The 19362-nt window shown below is 44.0% G+C and overlaps 2 long non-coding RNA genes across 2 annotated transcripts; one reads left to right on the top strand and one right to left on the bottom strand.

Annotated features, from left to right (window-relative positions):
* The first annotated feature begins 106 nt into the window (after positions 1-106).
* LOC308578824 lies at positions 107-14867 on the top strand. The gene is made up of 3 exons (XR_014004144.1): positions 107-259; positions 6684-6777; positions 14389-14867. It is a non-coding gene; the product is annotated as an uncharacterized lncRNA (long non-coding RNA).
* LOC308578812 lies at positions 13929-18716 on the bottom strand. Its single transcript, XR_014004130.1, has 4 exons — positions 18649-18716; positions 17334-17426; positions 15353-15454; positions 13929-14139 (listed from the first exon to the last, which is right to left on the bottom strand). It is a non-coding gene; the product is annotated as an uncharacterized lncRNA (long non-coding RNA).
* Between the last annotated feature and the right edge of the window lie 646 nt (positions 18717-19362).

Genomic DNA, 19362 nt, shown 5'->3' on the forward strand with positions numbered 1-19362 from the left:
TCATGAACAGGCAACCTTTGGAAATGATTTTCGTTCACTCAGAGATTCAGTTCAGTGGTTGGATGGCTTTTGAGAGCTCACAGATTCCTCAAGGAACAAAGCGTGCCAGCTGATATGTTTGGTCTTTTGGGTGTCCATCTGTCATATTCTCTCTCTCTCTGAACATAATCAGCCTTTCCTGATGAGTTTTTGTTGCCATTGCTGACAGACCTGTATGGTGATTCAGGAGCAGGAATACTTCAGCACCCACTTACAGCCAGTAAGTTGCTTGAAAGATAAGTACCATTCTTCTTTCCTTAATTCAGCTGCAAACCCACAGTTTCTACCCACAATGATAGATTTGTGAGTTCCAGAAGCCTTCAGTTGTGTTTTCCTAGACATAGAAGTAGAAACAGGGTAGCCACCTGACCTAACGTATGGAGGACAGTTCTTTATTTCCACAAAGTGGTTTATAGGGTGGGGAAAGGCCACTGTAAGCCACACCAGGAGACATTGTGAGACTCACCAGGAGGTGATCTGACCATGACACAGGGTCTGCTTTATAGTCCCCCACCTTCAGACCACCTTCTCCCTGCCTGCTTGAGAAAATGAAATCCAGAGTGTGCTAGCTACATATACTGCTCTGATGAAATATTGGGATGTTCCCATGATTGTCCTGAGCTACTCCAAACAATATGGCATTGGTGTGAATGTTGACATCTCCCAAGACAAACAGTCATCCTTAGTAAATTATTTTATTCAGTTTTGAAAAACATAAAATGAACATAGAACAATGTAGACAAAGTACATTAAAGCAATGTTCATATCGCAAAATATCGCAGAATATCAGAGGAAGTATGCAGTGAGTCAGAATTTAAGAGAATTTAGAGTGTGTGTCCAATATAATGGGAGCCAGTGTGGTGTAGTGGTTAAGAGCAGTGGATTTGTAATCTGGTGAACCGGGTTTGCATCCCCGCACCTCCACATGCAGCTGCTGGGTGACCTTGGGCTAGTCACACTTCTCTGAAGTCTCTCAGCCTCACTCACCTCACAGAGTGTTTGTTGTGGGGGAGGAAGGGAAAGGAGATTGTTAGCCGCTTTGAGACTCCTTAGGGTATTGATAAAGCAGGATATCAAATCCAAACTCTTCTTATAAGCAGAAGTTCTTAGGCAGAATTTTGGCTATTTAGATATACCCTCCACAGTCTAACCTGACACATTGAAGGTTGTAGTAAATGTCCGTCCTTATTTTATTTAATTATTTCATTTCATAAAATTTATATACTGCTTGATTTTAAACAAATAAACTCAAAGCAGTTTACAGAAAGTGATTCTTATCCTTGTTATAAGAAATAAAAGGCCGGAATGTTGCATCAAATTTCTCTTTTTTTAGTTATTCCTCAAACCACATGATTCTGGTAAGCTAATCTTTCTGACAATGCCATATTTTGTCCAGACAGCCTCTTAATAGAAAGTCCAGCCAAATTCCAGTGACTGGCTACCTCCAATTGTGCTGCTGCCAGCAGAAGAACCACCAGATCAGGTTGGCTTAGCTGAGGGTCATCAGGAGATCAAATAATTAAAAGCTCTAGTGCTGGATCTGTTAGGATAATACTGCCTGTGATATCTGATTTTTGTGTGCAAATACTGCCACCCAGAAGTAACACTAACAGTCTTGATGTCTTTATCACCATGCCTGAGATCACCTCCATCACTTGTACAAGAAGGCTGTTGAGCATGAGGAGCATTAACTGATCCCATGGCAATAAATAGGCATCTGAAAGTATCCCCAAAGACTGCGCTGTCACAGTTGTAACCTTATTGGGTTCTACAAAAAAGAAACCCAGGCACCGCTCATTTATCTGGCAGAGTGCTGACGAGATTGCAAAATATTGCAACCAGATACATAGGCTCACACTGTTTGTTGCAAATTATTTTTTTATGCTTTGTTAATGTATTTCCCCACCTTCTGAACAGGGCTCAGGCACTGCACGCTGCGCCTTCAAATACAGCAGTCAGCATAGCTGCTATGCGCTGAGGTATCTGTGCAGCTTCCAGGTCTTTGGCCTCTCTTGCTCTTCTCTTTCAATGGTTTTGTTTTACAATCTCACACAAAAGCAGAGCTTCAAGTGTGTGTTTGGGAGGCTTCTTTTGCTGCTGAGAATCTTACTCTCAAGTGAGAATCACAAGGCTGTGAAGCACTTACATCTTCAGGGCTGTAAAATACGTCAGGTCAAGTGCTGTGTTGTAAACAAGAAGAGTCATTTGGCAGAGCTGAGGCTGGGAGAGACACAACACTGATTATCTTTGCCCAGCTTGCAACCTCAGTCTCTCCTTGTGCCAATGACCACCACCCCCAGATGCCCCCAAAGAGAGCTGGCGCATATTCCTCACGTCACCAAGGAAGATTCTTAACAGCATAAGCTAAACCTGGCATACACAGGGGTAAGGAACATGTGTTCCTCAATGCATTGTTGGACTCCAGCTCTTATAAGCCCTTACCAGCAGGGCCAATGGGAGTCCAACAAAATCTGGAGGGATACTGGTCTCTGATTCCTGGTATAGACAGTAGCCATAGATCTGTCAGCTGTACTGGTCCCCTGTTGTTTTCCGGAATCAATTTAAGGTGCTTGCTTTGATGTCTGAAGCCCCAAACATCTTAGGACCAGAGTGGTTAAATAATCACAGTCCCTCCAAGTGTCCCTATTTTCCAGGCACTGTCCCAGATTTACAGAAGCCATCCCAGTTTCTGATTTGATCCTGGAATGTCCCAGTTTTCCTTAGGACACCCCTATTTTGATTGGAGAAATGTTGGAGTGTATGGAATTATATGACCCCTGAGCCAAGGAGATAAGTTACTATACTACACAACCTTTAGAAGACATCTGAAGGCAGCCCTGTATAGGAAAGTTTTTTAATATTCAATGTTTTTATATATGCTGGAAGCCTCCCAGAGTGGCTGGGGCAACCCAGTTAGATGAATGGTGTATGATGATGATGATGATGATGATGATGATGATAGAACAGGACATCCCTATTTTCATCAAAGAAATGTTGGAGGGTACATAATCAATCCCAGTTCCAAGGGAACTCCGGGAATTGCAGCTCTGTTGGGGGAACAGGCCCCCACTAAGAACTCTCAGCACCCTTAGCAACTTGGGTACAGGAAACCTTAAGAACTGCCTGGTTCCTAATATCCCTGCCTGATCACTGAGATCTTCTGGAAAGTCACTCTTAGCAATTCCTCATGCCTTGGAAACTCAGCTAAAGGAGCTGTATGTTGTGCATTGTGGACCCAGTTTTGTGGAACTCCCTCCCAGATGAGATGAGACATGCCCCCTTCCTGTTAAAGCTCTGGTGTTTGATGAAAACTTGTCTATTTTGGCATGTGTTTTAGGTAATCTTTTCTTACTGCATTCCTTTTCTAACATCATTGTATGCTGCTTAGAAACTACAGAATATAAATGTTTGATATAAGTAAGTAAGTAAGTAAGTAAACACACACCAATGAGATCTGAGGGCATTTTGCATTTTTGAAACTCAGCCTTTCAGCAATATGGCAGTATCACTGGAGTGTCACACGGACGTTAAAGCAGGGCAAATAAATTAACAGGAATTTATGGAGTGCTCTTTCTTCCCCAGTTGGTATATTCTTTCATCTCCTGGTTGTTATTATTAGATGCAAATGAATCCCACAAGCCTTAGCAAAGAACAACCAGAATCTTCAGGTTTGGACTAGTTTCAGACCAACTGGGTTTCCTGTGACCTCCAGTATGACCCATATATCAACCCAGACTTGATGGAAAACTAAGCCAGAAGCATTTCAGACACAGACTGCCCTTTGACTATCCAATTGTCCAGGAGTCATGGGTTGAGTTAACTCTGAATGAAGCTTACAGTAATCTTCCCTGTCCCGCAGTTGAGTCATTTCTGGCTAACAGCATATGATTTAATTCTGAATATGCCTTTATATCCAAACCCCATAAAAAACCTGACATTAAAACTAGTGTGTGCCAGAGTATTGTATCTGGAGGACTTAGATCTATTCTTCTATATCTGTTTATTCAATGTATGATACTTTTCCTTTAAAGGCTCTGAAAGTATTTTATCCTGTTCTACCAGATTTCATTAAGTACTAGCAAACTCATACCCAGTATTGCTCAGGAATTCTATGAAAAAGAAAAATCAATGAAGTTGTGAAATCAGTGGTTAAAATCAGTATACTTTTGAAAGGTTCAGTCCACCATTTTGATTCAAAATGGCATCCAACTGTCTTCTGAAAATAATAAAAGTCTCAGGAGCCGTCTTGAAAAAGTTGGTTATGACATCTCAATATATGTCTAAGTGCATAACAGGCAGAGAACTTTCCAAAATACCTAACAGGTATTTATTACTTTCCCTCCTACTTCCAAAGAGCTGGATCATCCTCACAACAACCCTGTGAGGTAGTTTAGGCTAAGAGATACCGACCTTTAATTATCAGGGTTTCTTTTTGTTTTTTTGTTTGCAGTTCTAGAGATGGGGTATTTTACTGCTCAAAGCTTTCCAATTAGTGACTCAATGCCAGAACTCAGAGCCATACCCCTTTAAAATCTAGTAGTTCTAACCCTTACAGAGACTCAGAGTAAACCTTTTCATGTTTAAGAGAGTTTGAAGGCTTCTCCCCTGGTGTGTTTTTTATATTAAGTCTGCCTCTTAGCTGCCAGATGTTCAAAAAACACCTTGTAGGCCCTTTGTAGGTGGTGGTGGAAGAAATGACTCACATCTCATAAACTGAATCAACAGGTGTGGATTCTACTATCACCTTTGTGATGAGAGCATCATTCTCCCTCACTGCATTCTCAACCTTTACTACACCTCTGGATCTCATGTTACCATTATATACCTGGCATTTCTGTTTAGGCCACCCTCTGACTTGTATCCAAGGTGGCACAAATGAGAGACAGTGTGATGCCGTGGTCAGATACCACTAGGACCAGGACCTGGGTGACCAGGGTCGCAAATCCCCACTCAGTCACGAAGCCAATAGGTGACATTGGGCCAGTTACTGCCCCTCACCTACCTCACAGGCTTGTTGTGGGAATTAAATGTGGAGTGGGGGGGGGGACAGACTACTGAGCTCCTTTGAGAAAAAGGTGGTATATAAATGCAGTGAGTAAACAAAATATAAAGTGGGGGTTCAAACAATCATCTAGTTGGTCGCTGTGAGGACAGAATGCTGGGTGAGGTGGCCTGACCTAGCAAGCCTTGTGCTATTTTCTGGATCTTGAATAGTTGGAAAGGCAGGTCTTTCCATTCTCTTCCTCATCCTGCATCCAGGGCCAGCCTGCCCATAAGGCAAGCTAAAGCAATTGCATCAGTTTGGCAGGTTGGAGAAAAAAAGGAGAGGCAGCAGATCATGGCCTATGAGGACCTCCGCCACTTCCTGCGCCATCACCCCTGACTCCTCTGCCCTCCCAGTGCCGAATCCTCCTCCACTGCCACCTTCCCCCCCTCCCCACTGCTGCTGCTGACTCCCTCCCCCCCTCCACACGGCCTCTTTTTGGTCCCCTTTTTCTTATAATTGGGGAGGCAGAGGAGTCCGTGGGACAGGGGATGAGTCAGTGGCAGCAGATGGCAGAGAAGGAGTTTTAAATATTAAATGGCTTTAACTATCTTCATATATGTAAATGTTTTATTTTTTCCCTATATTGTTATACTACACCTCAAGAGCAATTTAGGACTGGTGACGTTGCTATCATCTCCTTGATCAAAATGCTCAGGTAGCTCTTGAGATGTATAATGAAATCAAGAAAGCACCCAAAAGAAGAAGCATTCTTGTACAGTGGTTGTACAGTGGGGTTGCGGTGCTCATCTTGCTTCAGGCCAAGGGAGCTGGCATTTGTCCGCATGACAGCTTTCTGGGTCACGTGGCCAGCATGACTAAACTGCTACTGGCGCATGAAGAACCGTGACAAGTGCCAGAGCACACGGAAACACCATTCACCTTCCCGCCACAGCGGTACCTATTTATCTATTTGCACTGGTATGCTTTCAAACTGCTAGGTGTGCAGGACCTGGGATCAAGCAAAGGGAGCTCACCCCATCGGGTGGATTCTAACCGCTGACCTTCTGATCCACAAGCCCAAGAGGCTCAGTGGTTTAGAGCACAGTACCACTTGCTCCTTTGCAGCAGACTAGTTGGGAAATGGATAGTAGAAGTTTTGGGGTTCTTTTGCTTGAGGAGTCTTTCCACTCTCTCCTGAAAACTTTCTGCATAGCTTCTAATGTCCTTCAAGGCCAAAGTACAGTGGTACCTCAGGTTACAGATGCTTCAGGTTACAGATTCCACTAACCCAGAAATAGTACTTCGGGTTAAGAACTTTGCTTCAGGATGAGAACAAAAATCATGTGGCAGTGGCACGGCGGCAGCAGGAGGCCCCATTAGCTAAAGTGGTACCTCAGGTTAAGAACAGTTTCCGGTTAAGAATGGACTTCCAGAACGAATTAAGTTCTTAACCCGAGGTACCACTGTAATAACTTTAGAGTTCAATAACTTTAGAAAAGGGTCTCTTGTAAGGAAATTACCGCAGTCACTGCCGTGGTTGCAATGGGTGACTTCAACTACCCTCACATACACTGGTTACATATGTGTTCCAGCAGTGCTGTTTTTCTAGAAAAAGAGGTGCTGGAGCTCACCAGAAACTTCTCCCTTGTTCCCTTAGAATGGCAATGGCACTCACCTGAGAGGTATCGGAGCTGAGCTCCAGTGAGCACTCTCTGGGGAAAAAAGCCCTGTGTTCCAGTCATGGCAAAGAGGTAAGATGCCTAGGTCTTCAGGTAGGACAGAAACAGGAGAACTGAAACCCTGGAGAACTGCTGGAGGGTGTAGAGAGTTTAGCCAGGGATAGCCAGCATGCCCAATGATCAGGGATGATGAGAGCTGCAGTCCAACATCATGTAGAGGTCCCCACATTCTCTACCCATGGCTTAGGCAGGATTGAACTAGAGGGGCCATTAGTCTTGTTCAGTATAACACAGCTTCCTGTCTTTCTATCTGGCTCAGTAGTGAGATTTAGTCAGAGCCAAGATGTGCTATTTCTGAAGTCAAATGAGAAAGGTTTGATGGTGCTCCTGTAAAAGTGGGCATGTTCTTTGCATTTCATAAAAGGGAAACAGAATAATGCAGAGACTGGTGGCTTCCAATGGCATCTGTTAGCATTCAGTACCTTTGAAAAGCAGGTACCAGTTTTTCTGGAATCCTCATAAATTAAATCAGCCACAGAACCCGGATAGGGTTGCATATTCCCTCAGTACTAATTCTGAGCAACCTTCACGTATCTCCAGCCACATCTGCTTCTCATGTGATTTCCAGCATAATTGCAAGGCATTTTTTTAAAAAAAAGCCCTGTGGGCTTCTTTTTGCCTTTTCTTTGTGGCATGACCAGCACTAAATTTAGCCGCATGATACATTCCTAGCAAAACAAAGCCCCTTCATTGCATTGGAACAGACAGAAATACCAAGGTCTGCAGCTCCTGATGCAAATGTAGTGGGAATGCTGAGCACCCTTGCAAGTAGGGCAGTGTGGTCCAATGCGCAGGACAAGGGCCACATGCAGCCCTTGAGGCCTTTTTTTGTGGCCTTCTGCAACATTTGATGCCCTGCTCCCAGCTCTCATACTGCCTTCCCAAAGTGAGGTGCTGGGCTTTGGGAAGGAGGAAGGAGGGTTCTGAGAGGGTCCTTAAGACCTCTTGCCTCCTTCCCAAAGACTCTATTCCACAATACAACGTTCTGAGAGGTGATATGATAGCCGGCTTCAAATATTTGAAGGGCTGTCACATGGATGATGGAACAAGTCCACTCACCTTTTCTAGGAAATGGAGCCAAGACTTTAACTGTCCAAGCTGCAGGAACAGCCTTATTTTCAAAATGTTTATTTTCCATCAATCCATGCTCAGGTTTCTTGGTTAAAAAGGCTTTGGAAGGATGGCATAGACTTAACCTCCCAGCTCCTGACAAGCACAACCTATAACTTTTGACATTGTAAAGCAGATTTGGAAAAAGCTGCCGGCTATTTGCTGGTCCTGCTTTGAGTATAGGCTAAGGTTACCAGACATCCCCGTTTCCCGGGGACAGTCCCTGGATTTACAAATCAGTCCCCTGACAAAATCCATCTATATAGTAGGAAGTTGAAAAGTGTCCCCGGATTCATTGAAAAAAATCTGGTAACCTTAGGATAGGCTCTTCAGGGCAGCATATTCTGTGGCATTCTTTGGAGCACTAAGAGTGGGGGAATGTGTCTATGAGCAAAACAGACCGGGCCAGGCGAGACAGAGTAGTCTGGAGCTATGTGATATTGCTGTTACCCAGGGGTCAGGAAACTTTTTTATCAGGGAGCCGGTCCACAGTCCCTCAGACCTTGTGGGGGGCCGGACTATATTTTGAAAAATATAAATACCCTGCAAACCGGTCCCACAGATGCCTCCGGACTTGGAGGAGGAATGCACTCTGCACGTGCTCAGGAGCGTGCCTTGGCAGTGCCCGTTCACCGGGGTTGTTGACGGGCAGCAGCAGCTCCATTGGCCCATAACCACGGAGCTCCCAGTTGGCGTGCACCACGTGCTGCTGCCTGTCATCCGAGGCCAGGTCAGCGGGCAGGCCACGCACGTGGAGCACTGGGCAGGCGGTGTGCAGCTCGCCCTCCAGCTGCTCCAGCGCGGCCACCGAGTGCACCACCAGCAGCAGCCAGGAGCCAGGCGCACCAAGCTCTGGCTGAAGCCCCGTGACACGCCCGTCACAATGCCCATGGCACAGCCCAGACCCACCGCCTGCCAACCAGCCTCTCCATCCATGGCTACACCGGTTTTACCTCAGCTCACGGGCGACAAGGCTTTGGATTGGCTGCAGGAACTTCCTGCAGCCAATCTGAAGCTGCGGCAATGTCACTGCCCACCCAGATGCTGTGCCAGTGATGCGGAAGTCAGTCCCTGCACAGCGAGGCATCTACAGCGCACGGGGACTGACCAAGCGGGTGGCAGTGTTCGCAGGCTGGATTTATGAGCCTGGGGGGCTGCATCCGGCCCCCGAGCCATAGTTTGCCGACCTCTGCTCTTACCCCATCCTCCTTGTCCATTAACATCCAGGCATCCAAAACAGACCAGCTAGCCAAGGGTGCTGCCATCTGCCTCCCTACATTTGGGAGTGCTGGCCCATGCCCTGTTAAGGACGATAGGTGATTTCTGCAGCTGTGCCCCCGATGTTCAAGGCCCCCTTTTCATTCATGAAGATGGATCTCCCCCGGTCAGGCATGAATTCTTTAGTCTAGGGTCTTGCGTAAGGCAGTTGCCAAGTGCGGCCTGCAAGCGCAACAGTTTGTCACGCATTCATTCAGAATTGGGGCAGCCACTATTGCCTGGAGCTTGGGTGCCTCAGCTGAGGACATAAAGACCATGGGCAGATGGCAGTTGGAGGCCTACAAGAGGTATATACGTGGTCAGAAACAATAACTTACACACTACTCTATCCTAATTTCATTCCAGGGTCGTCTAGCAAGAACATTTGGATATGCGGGCACAGTAATGCGCATTGGGCACAGATGCACTCCGTCACCACTGGCTTGGGAGCTGCACTCAGCCTCCCAATGGGATGCATTGGCTGGGCCACCACGGCATGAAATGGCAAGAGTTTATGCACTTGATCATGGCGAGAATCGAGTCACAAGGGCTCCCGTACACCTTCATCATCCATTTGGGGGGAAACGATTTGGGCCAACGCAAGGGAATTGACTTAACATGGGCTATAATCAAAGACTTGCAGATGCTGCACAACTTGTACTCCACCATATGCCTTGGCTGGTCCAATATGCTTGAGTGGCATCAATGGCGCAACCCTGACCCAGTGGGAATCAACTGTGCAATTAAAGGTAAAGGGACCCCTGACCATTAGGTCCAGTCGTGGCCAACTCTGGGGTTGCGGCGCTCATCTTGCTTTATTGGCCAAGGGAGCTGGCGTACAGCTTCTGGGCCATGTGGCCAGCATGACTAAGCCACTTCTGGAGAACCAGAGCAGCGCACGGAAACGCCGTTTACCTTCCCGCCGGAGCGGTACCTATTTATCTACTTGCACTTTGACGTGCTTTCAAACTGCTAGGTTGGCAGGAGCAGGGACCGAGTAACGGGAGCTCACCCCGTCGCGGGGATTCGAACCACCGACCTTCTGATCAGCAAGTCCTAGGCTCTGTGGTTTAACCCACAGCGCCACCCGCATCCCTAACTGTGCAATTAGGTGCCGCATATTGCAGTGGGGTGGCTGGGTGATTCAGTACCCCAATATTAAATTCTTGGAAGAGACTCTGTTTAGGCCTGATCGCATGCACCTTTCCTCCACAGGAAACGATATTAGGTTAGCAGACATTGTAGCAGTTATCAGGCTTGGATGCAGATGTAAGTGGTTTGGCAGTAAGCATTTTCCTCAATTGGTGGTTGGGCATCGGGGGAATCCTTTATCTTGGATGGAGGGGTGGTTGTAGTCTCCGCCTGCCCCTCCAAACGCTGGGGTATCCTGCTAAAGGGATCCAGGTCATGTCTGTGTGCCCAGGCAGGGCCAGGGCCAATGGTGCTCCCCTAGACAGCGGTCCCTGCAGGGGTGGCCCTATTTGATCTAAGTGGAACCCTCCACCTGGACTGACCAACGCGTCACTTCCGATGGGCAGGCTGGAAGTATTTTAATTGATTTGTTTATTTGCAAATAAATAAAAGGAAAAGAAATAATCTGATTATTTATTATGAAGGGAAAGTAACAGATAATCGAAAGGAAATTAGGAAACAATTTATAAAATATTTTACAGATTTATCCTGAGCAGGACTAGAAAAGAAAGCAGAAACTGAAAGATATTTAAGACAAAGTGCCAAAAATTCCAAATGAAAAATTAACAATATTAAATGCACCTATATCACAGAGCTCTCAGATGCCATTAAACAAGCAAAAATAGGTAAAGCACTGGGGCCAGAAGGATTAACAGCGAAATATTATTTAAAGAATTGCAAAATTATCTAATTCAACCACTACAAAATGTTATTGATCAAATTATAAATGCAGGACGAATACCAAAAACTTGGAAAGAGGCCTTTAATTCCAAAGCAAGGAACAGACTTGGAGGAGGTTAAAATTACAGACCAATTTCATTATTAAATTGAAGGAAAGTCCCTTTCAAAATAAGGATTATAAATTATTTGCAAATATACTAGCTAACAGAATGAAAGGCACCTTGCTAGAAATAATTCATCAAGATCAATAAGGGTTTCTTCCAGGAAGACAGATGAAAGATAACCTAAGGAATATAATAGATATAATTGAATATTTAGAGGTAAGGAATGAAAAACAGGCGGCCATGATGTTCTTTCCCCAGCATTGACTGTATGGGAATCTGGGAGCTGGAGCATCAGCAGAACAAACAACCTTTCAGAGCAACCAAATTAGTTCTCTTTCTCTTCTTGTCTCTTTAAAAAATATATATCAAAAAATCACAACACTCAGCTCTCTGTTTTTATTTTTATCTCATTAATGATAACAGAGGCTCCTTCTTCAGCTTAGTTATTGAGTAGATGAGGGCTTCCCCCATTAACAGAAGCTCTGTTATACAGCAAAATGCACAAAATAAGAATTGTTTCACATGCTGCTTTTTGTTCATTCCCAGTGTTTCACTCTTTGAGATTGCTCAGCAATATGCTTCCTGATTCTTCTTCAAACGCCAGAGCTGCCAAAATCAATATATAAAACAGCCAGTATAGCAACAGTAACATGTAAGGCCCAGTGAGCGGACATTTTACAGCATTGTTCCCCAGAGACTTCATTAGGCTCCTTTGCCACTAAAAAAGACAGGAGCTATTGACTGCCCAGCTGCCAGTGAAAATAGATGCTCCACCCAGTATTGACCAAAATGTCTTGTACTATGTGGTGCTGGTTGCTAGGTAACATGCACCAAGGTGTGGGACTCTCCCCCACGATCACCATTAGAGAACAATAGATGGTGGAACAGCAGTTCTCCATCCAAACAATATGTAAGGAAATGCATATATAAGCAGATGGTGTGCATCGAACGTATATGAGAATGGCATTATATTAGAAAAAACAGCTTGCATACATGGAGATGGTGCCATTGATGTGGAACTTCAGGTGCAGGGCTCCATTGAAACTCCTCAGACAGTGCCACATCCCCAACCAGACTTGTTAATGGTCCTAATTCCCACTCTTTTCAAGTGCTTTTGCATGGCTGGAATGTATTATCAAATGGTGATATTGCCTCTTAATTGCCTGGATGAAAAAGTAGTGTGTGTTTGTGTGTGTGTGAACCTTAAACCTCTGCTTGGCTGGGTTGCAGCTTAATTCAGCGTTTTTGGTGGTCTGAAGATCCAGACTCAAAACACAATGGTAAAGGTGATAACAAGATGAGGGGAAGTGGCACATCCCTGCAATGGCAGTCTGTCTGTCTCAATAGGAGATCAACTTTTAGGGAAGGTGCTCTAGCCTTTTGATCATTTTAGGTATCTTGGATAGAGATAATGTTTTCTGACTTTTGCATGGCTGGAATGTAGCCTAGGAAGCGACTTATGCTGAATCAGACCACTAGGTCCATGAAGCTTGGAACTTTCTTCAAGGATTCACAGTGGATCTCCAGAATTTAAGGCAGGGGGCATTCCCAAATCCAAATCCAAACTCCCAGCCCTACCAGGAGATACCCAGTGACTGCACTGTCAGTTTGCATTTCTTAGTACAGAAAGTATTGATCTGATGTGTAGAGGTCTTTCCTATTCTGATTAGTTTCAAGAGGGTTCTAGAAGGTTTCTTCTCTTTGTGAAAGAAAGTTTTCTTTCTATGTGAAGGAAACAGGAATAAGGTTTTTGTTTGGGTTATTTCTGCTGGGGAGCTGAGCTACAGTTGGCTTAAACTGGTTCTGTTATCTTTGTCAAGATTGTGCTGATTATAATACAGTGGTGCCTCGCAAGACGAAAAGAATCCGTTCTGTGATTCTCTTCATCTAGCGTTTTTTTCATCTTGCGAAGCAAGCCCATTGAAGGATTAGCGCTATTAGCGGCTTTTAGCGGCTTATCTGCTGATCGGATCAGCTGATAAGAGGCTTAGCGGCTTAGAAAAGGGGGGGAGGGGGGAAACCAGCAGAAACTCGCAAGACATTGTCGTCTTGCGAAGCAAGCCCATAGGAAATTCGTTTTGCAAAGCACCTCCAAAACGGAAAACTCTTTCGTCTAGCGAGTTTTCCGTCTTGCGAGGCATTCGTCTTGCGGGGCACCACTGTAGTAAGACCAGGAGGAGCCTGGTCTCACTCACTTTCTCTCTCTCTCCCTCTCTTTTGTTTTCTTCCAGTGTTCTGTTTTCTGTATGCTGTAGTGTTGTTAAGTTTTAGTCTTGTTATAAGTTTTTGTAAGTTTTATTGTAAGTACTGCAACTGGATTTTTTATGGACTGTGCCAATCCTGAATGTACTGGATTAGTGACCATTATGTTCATTTGCCTTCAGTAGCAAGTAAAAGCTCTGCTGGATGAAGTACAATTGCCTCTGGTCTATTTTTGGGAACTCTGCCATGTGTTTGAGTTTTTTCCTCCCCAGAAGAAGCTGGGGTGACACCCAGGTCCTTCTGCATGGAAGGCAAGAGCTATGGCCCTTCAATACAAAGATGCTCTGGCCACTTTTGCCTCTGGCCACACCCACTTTTTGTGTGACTGACTGCAGAGAAACCACAAAGAACTGAGAATTCCTTTAAGATTATTATTTTTAATATATATATATATATTATTCAAGCTATAATGGCAACTTGTTTTTTCTCTCCTTTTTTGCATTTTACATATCATCCGTTTTTGCAATTGTGATTGTGTTAACTGTCTTGCAGTGTCATGAAAGACGGCATATAAATTTGCCAATTAAAAATAAATAGATTAAAATAAAATTGAACACATTTCTGTCTTTGATGGTTTTAATTGGTTTTGATGGGTTTTCATACAATTAAATGACTGACAGTGGCATTGATACACCATTTTGTTACATCTCTAGGGATGTGATCCAGTTGATTTTCTATCCAAATGGGATGCTTTTACAAATTTGAGCCATATTTGCAGACACACACAACCCCAGGTTCCAGGATTTAACTCATGCATTCGGGCATGGAGCTGTGGAAGAAAAAAAGATAATGTCTCATAGGAAGATGTGGAATTGGGACCAGGGAGCAGAAACCTGATAACTAGCTAATAGGGACACTCTAGCTGTATGGACACCTCAGCGCTAATATACATGCTGATTCCTTCATCCTCTTTCCTTGTAGGGAAGGTGCTGTAGCCATTTGATCATTTTAGGTGCTCTTTCTGTACAAGGAAAGTTGGCTTAAGAGAACCAGCAACCCTTTCCCCATTAATTCACAGGCAGGGTTGGCACCACTGCTGAAGCCCACACAGGAGTAGGAGGCCCATTGTAAGACCTTGTCGGTTCTGCTGCTGGCTTTTCACCTGCACTCTGCAAGTGGGTGAGTAGCAAAAGGAGCAAGGAGAAGAAAGACAACCTCCATTGCACACCTCCGTCACGCTCATTCTGGGAGGTAGTGCTGATTGGATCCAGAGCGAGAGGCAAGCAAATGAGCAGCAGGACCAATGGTGCAGAAGAGGTAGGCCCATTTAGGAAGGGGAGCACATAGAGAGCGTGTTGCTCAAGCCTCCCTTCCCCAGAAAACACCCTAGAGCCCACACAGCTTACACTGCTGAGAGAAACTAACGTAACAAACGCTACCGCCTGGGACCAGGATATATTGAGAGATGCACTTCCCATCTGAAGCTGTTTGTGCTTGATCAGATCAATGGCCTCACCTCTGCTTTCTGATCTACCTCAGTCAGATGCCTGATTGAGGTAAAGGAGGCGGGTCTCTTATTCAAGTAGCCTGACTGTGGAATGCCCTGCTGGACAGATCTCCCTGGATCCATCACCAGTTGCTTCTATCAGGGCTATTTGGATTCACCTGTTCCATTAGACATACTACTCTTGATCAGGTGATGGCGGATGCAATTGAAGATTTTTAAAATACAGTATATATTTTTATCTGCCTTTCTTTTATTTGGCTGTTTGGCTGTTTTTACATATGTTGTTTAATGCAATGTTCCTTAACTTAATCTCATTTGTGTTCCATTTTTAGAAAGAGAAGGAAGGAAGGGAGGGAGGGAGGGAGGGAGGGAGGGAGGGAGAGAGAGAGAGAGAGAGAGAGAGAGAAAGAAAGAAAGAAAGAAAGAAAGAAAGAAAGAAAGAAAGAAAGAAAGAAAGAAAGAAAGAAAGAGAAACTTCACCATTATTTACCCCAAATTGAGAAATAATAGGTCATAAGATGACAACTACTCTTACCAGATTTGTGTAGATAGATAATCTTGTCCGCTGGCAAATCCAGGGATTTGGCGACAGCCTTGTATATGTCTATTATGTCAGCTTCTGGTACTGGTTCCCTAGCTTCAGACCCCAAAAAGATGTCACATTGAAAATTAGGATAAGGAAAGAGAGGGGGAAGGAACAGACATATTTTGGGTTGGGGGCACATAGTTAAAGAGGTATAAGATAAAGCCTTATTTGCTGCTATCATGATTGAGTGAAAGATTAATAAATATTTAACAAACTTAGTGAGAATCTAGTGAGCTTCATAACATGCAACTTTCTGAACAAAGCTCACAGAAAGCCATTTAGGTTATTTATCCGGCAATGTTAATCTGTTATAACCTTGGTTTGAGTACACAAAACCTGCATAATCCTGAAACCAATCATTCATTGTTGTGAGTAGTATTATTATGACCTACCATAAATGAATGGATACTGGAAACATTCCTGGGGTAAAAGAGTATGCCTTTATGCAGAAAACATGTCTGACAAAATGTAATGGTATCCAGGTCCAGTTGCAGATGACTCTGGGGTTGCGGCGCTCATCTCGCTTTATTGGCCAAGGGCACCGGCATACAGCTTCCGGGTCCTGTGGCCAGCATGACTAAGCCGCTTCTGGTGAACCAGAGCAGCACACAGAAATGCTGTTTACTTTCCCGCTGCAGTTGTACCTATTTATCTACTTGCACTCTGTGCTCTCAAACTGCTAGGTTGGCAGGATCTGGGACCGAATAATGGGAGCTCATCCCGTCACAGGGATTCGAACCACCAACCTTCTGATCAGCAAGCCCTAGGCTCTGTGGTTTAACCCACAGCACCACCCGCGTCCACCAAAAGGATGGACAGCTTTAAAAGGGGAACATGGACAGCCTTAAAAGGGGAACAGGCCAATAGAAACCTACCATTTAACCTACCATAACAGGCCATTTAACCTACCATAACAGGCCATTTAACCTACCATAACAATGCAGACACAATGTATAATAGCGCATGAATCTGTTCTAAAATATCTAGCTGTGCTGGCTGAATATATCTTTCAAATGCTAACTGTACCACAGCACTAAAGTACAAAGGGTTGCTCACAACCTTGAAATCCAGGTGATGCAGATAGTGTGGAGCAGACATATTTCTGAAAACAGGTCAGATGCATTTTAATTCATAAAATCTTCAGTGGCTTATAGTTTATGAATGGCTTCTGCTTGTGCATGAAGCCAATTCATATAATGTATTATGCTGCTGAATATTCCGAATTTGAGAAAAGTGATCTAAAGTTCTTTTATAATGCAGCAGCGTCCAAGCCTCTACAATTCACATTGATTCAAGATGATGCTCAGTCCATCTTAAGCCCTGGATCTGCTCAAAAACTTTGGCTATGTTCTCCATGTCATTTTTCTCCAGAGGTCATAGAATCATAGAACTGTCAGGTTGGAAGGGACCCTGGGGATCATCTAGTCCAACCCCCTGCGAGGCAGGAATAAGCAGCTGTCCCACACAGGGATCAAACCTGCAACCTTGGCATTATCATCACCACACTCTAACCAACTGAACTATGGAGAATGTTTTGTAACAATGAAGGCTAATGAGCAGTACTAGCTGAAGCACCGGATTAGCGCCACGACTTCAAGCAAGTTCCATTTTCTTAGGTTTTAGCTCATACAGTTCATTCAAATGAATGTTACAAAACCAAATGCTGCCATTTTTCTTTTTAAAGAAGAACTTGGAAGAAGATGATTTGAGTGGAAATGAAGAAAGAGACATATTTTCCTCTCCCCAACAACTTCATTTCCAGTTCAGATTGCACTTCAGTGAGTGCAACCTTTTTGGTGGGTCTAAAGAAAAATAACCACTGTATTTTTATATTTTTAGTTGGCAGGTATACCTGACACATCCAATAGCACACACTCCTTGCAAACACACACACCAGTGCACTCCCCCCCCCATCCCCAATGGCACATACTATAAAGATGAAGGGCCTTCATTATTGTTGTGTCAACGAGAACTATGTGATAACGGCTGTAATCTGCTTTCACGAAATATAAGGTGATCGGCCCTAGATGTGAAAAAGAACCACAAAAAATATCCTTTAAGGGTGCATATATCGCTTTTCCTTGTACAGTTGCTAGATCTGATAGGTATGTAGCCTTTTGACTAAATAGAAACCTTATGAGTTAAATCTAATCCCCAATTAATGCAAACCCTTTGGCACAATTAAAGCTTATGAGGGAGTCTTAAAGCTCGAAAACTGAAATATAAAAAGAACTTACTCATTTCAATTCCCAACAAGTTATTTTATATGCTCATTTTAACCATATGAACACCTATTTATTTATTTATTCATAAAAATTGTATATTACAATTTTATAAAACAAATAGCAAAACAGTTTACAACATTTTTCTAATATGTAGTTAGACTCACTGAACACACTGCACTCAAGTATATGCATGTTTACACCAAATAAGTCCTATGCCCAAGTGAAAAACAAGTAAGGACATTTGTATGTTGCCCAGCTAACTCTTCCAAAACAAAGAAGAAAAATACCAGAAGAGGGGGGGGGGTGTACAGGAACCCTCTAAACAATGAAAATTGTACAAGACTGCATGCAAGATGAATAATATACATGAATAACTGGGATCTCCTTAACTACGTTGTTTCATGCTTCAGAAGAACAAAATGGCATAGCCTTGTTTGATTTTTCAAAACTGTGTTGAACTATGTTCATTTTAAATAGTGTAATACAATAAATAACCTTACCCATTTGAATGTCCAGAGGCAGCCATTTAAAGCATGGGCCTCAAGAAGGGCATGTCTAGCTGCGCTGGATGCCTCTCCTACCTTATATCCTTTGGAGTAGGACGGTCCCATGAAGAACTGATTCTACTACCACCACCACCACCCCTGTATATGGGCAAAGACTTCATCATGCCATGTTGGGTTTGTTTTAGTTTTTAAACGTTTTATCACTTTTTGCAGCATCCTCAAAGTGTTACTGGAATCAAAATGCTGACAAGCCATATCCCCTCCCCTCACTGAATCCGTATTTATCACTTCTCAGAGGAATCCAAAGTTTAAAAAGTCTCTTGCCAACAACCTATCTGTGATTATCCTCAAGGACCAAGTTGCAATATTAAGCCCCCATTAGGAAGCCCTAACTGGTGGGGAGAGAGGTAGAGAGAGCAGAGGTGGTTTGAGAACAGATTGGTTTCCCATGGAGGTGGGTAAAATATTATAAATTCCCTCCAGCCTAAGGGAGGAATGAGCCACTTGAAGTTACCTTTTTTATATATTCCAGGCTTCTCACCCAGAATCAATCGATTCACCACCTCTTTGCATTCATTATCTCTGGCAAGGGAAAAAAATATATAAGATCAGAAAAGTGTCTGCAACAGGAAACATCCTGCCACCCCATCCATGCCTGAACCAACTGAAATTCTGGTGTGGGGAAGTCTTGTGAGTCTATGTAGGGAAATCCTTGCCAATCCAATGCCCTCCCAATGTTCTAGACTAAACATCACCAGCCCCAGCCGGCATGGCTGCATGATACAGAAACTAATAAGAACATGACTGGACTGGTTGGAGTTGATAGGGACTGTAGTCCAAAACATCTAGAGCAGCCTTTCTCAACCTGGGGTCCCCAGGTGTTTTTGGCCTACAACTCCCATCCTCCCTGACCACTGGTCCTGTGAGCTAGGGATCATGGGAGTTGTAGGCCAAAAACATCTGGGGACCCAAGGTTGAAAACCACTGATCTAGAGGGCACCAGGTGTTTCTTGACAATGAAGCTCTGAAATGGTTCCACAGCAAATGGAATGCTCTTGAGTGTTCTTGCTACTTTTGGGCTAAGTTCTTGGGGGTTGGTAGAGCGTGAGAGTCCAGAGCACTTACATTTCAAGTGATGAGTCAATAAGTCCTTACATTTCAAGTGATGAGTCAATAAGTCCAATCCAATGTGGGAAATTGCTGGGCAGGACCTCGGAGAACTTTTCTT

The sequence above is a fragment of the Podarcis bocagei genome, assembly GCF_964188305.1.
Source record: "Podarcis bocagei genome assembly, chromosome: Z".
Taxonomy (NCBI): Eukaryota; Metazoa; Chordata; class Lepidosauria; order Squamata; family Lacertidae; genus Podarcis; species Podarcis bocagei.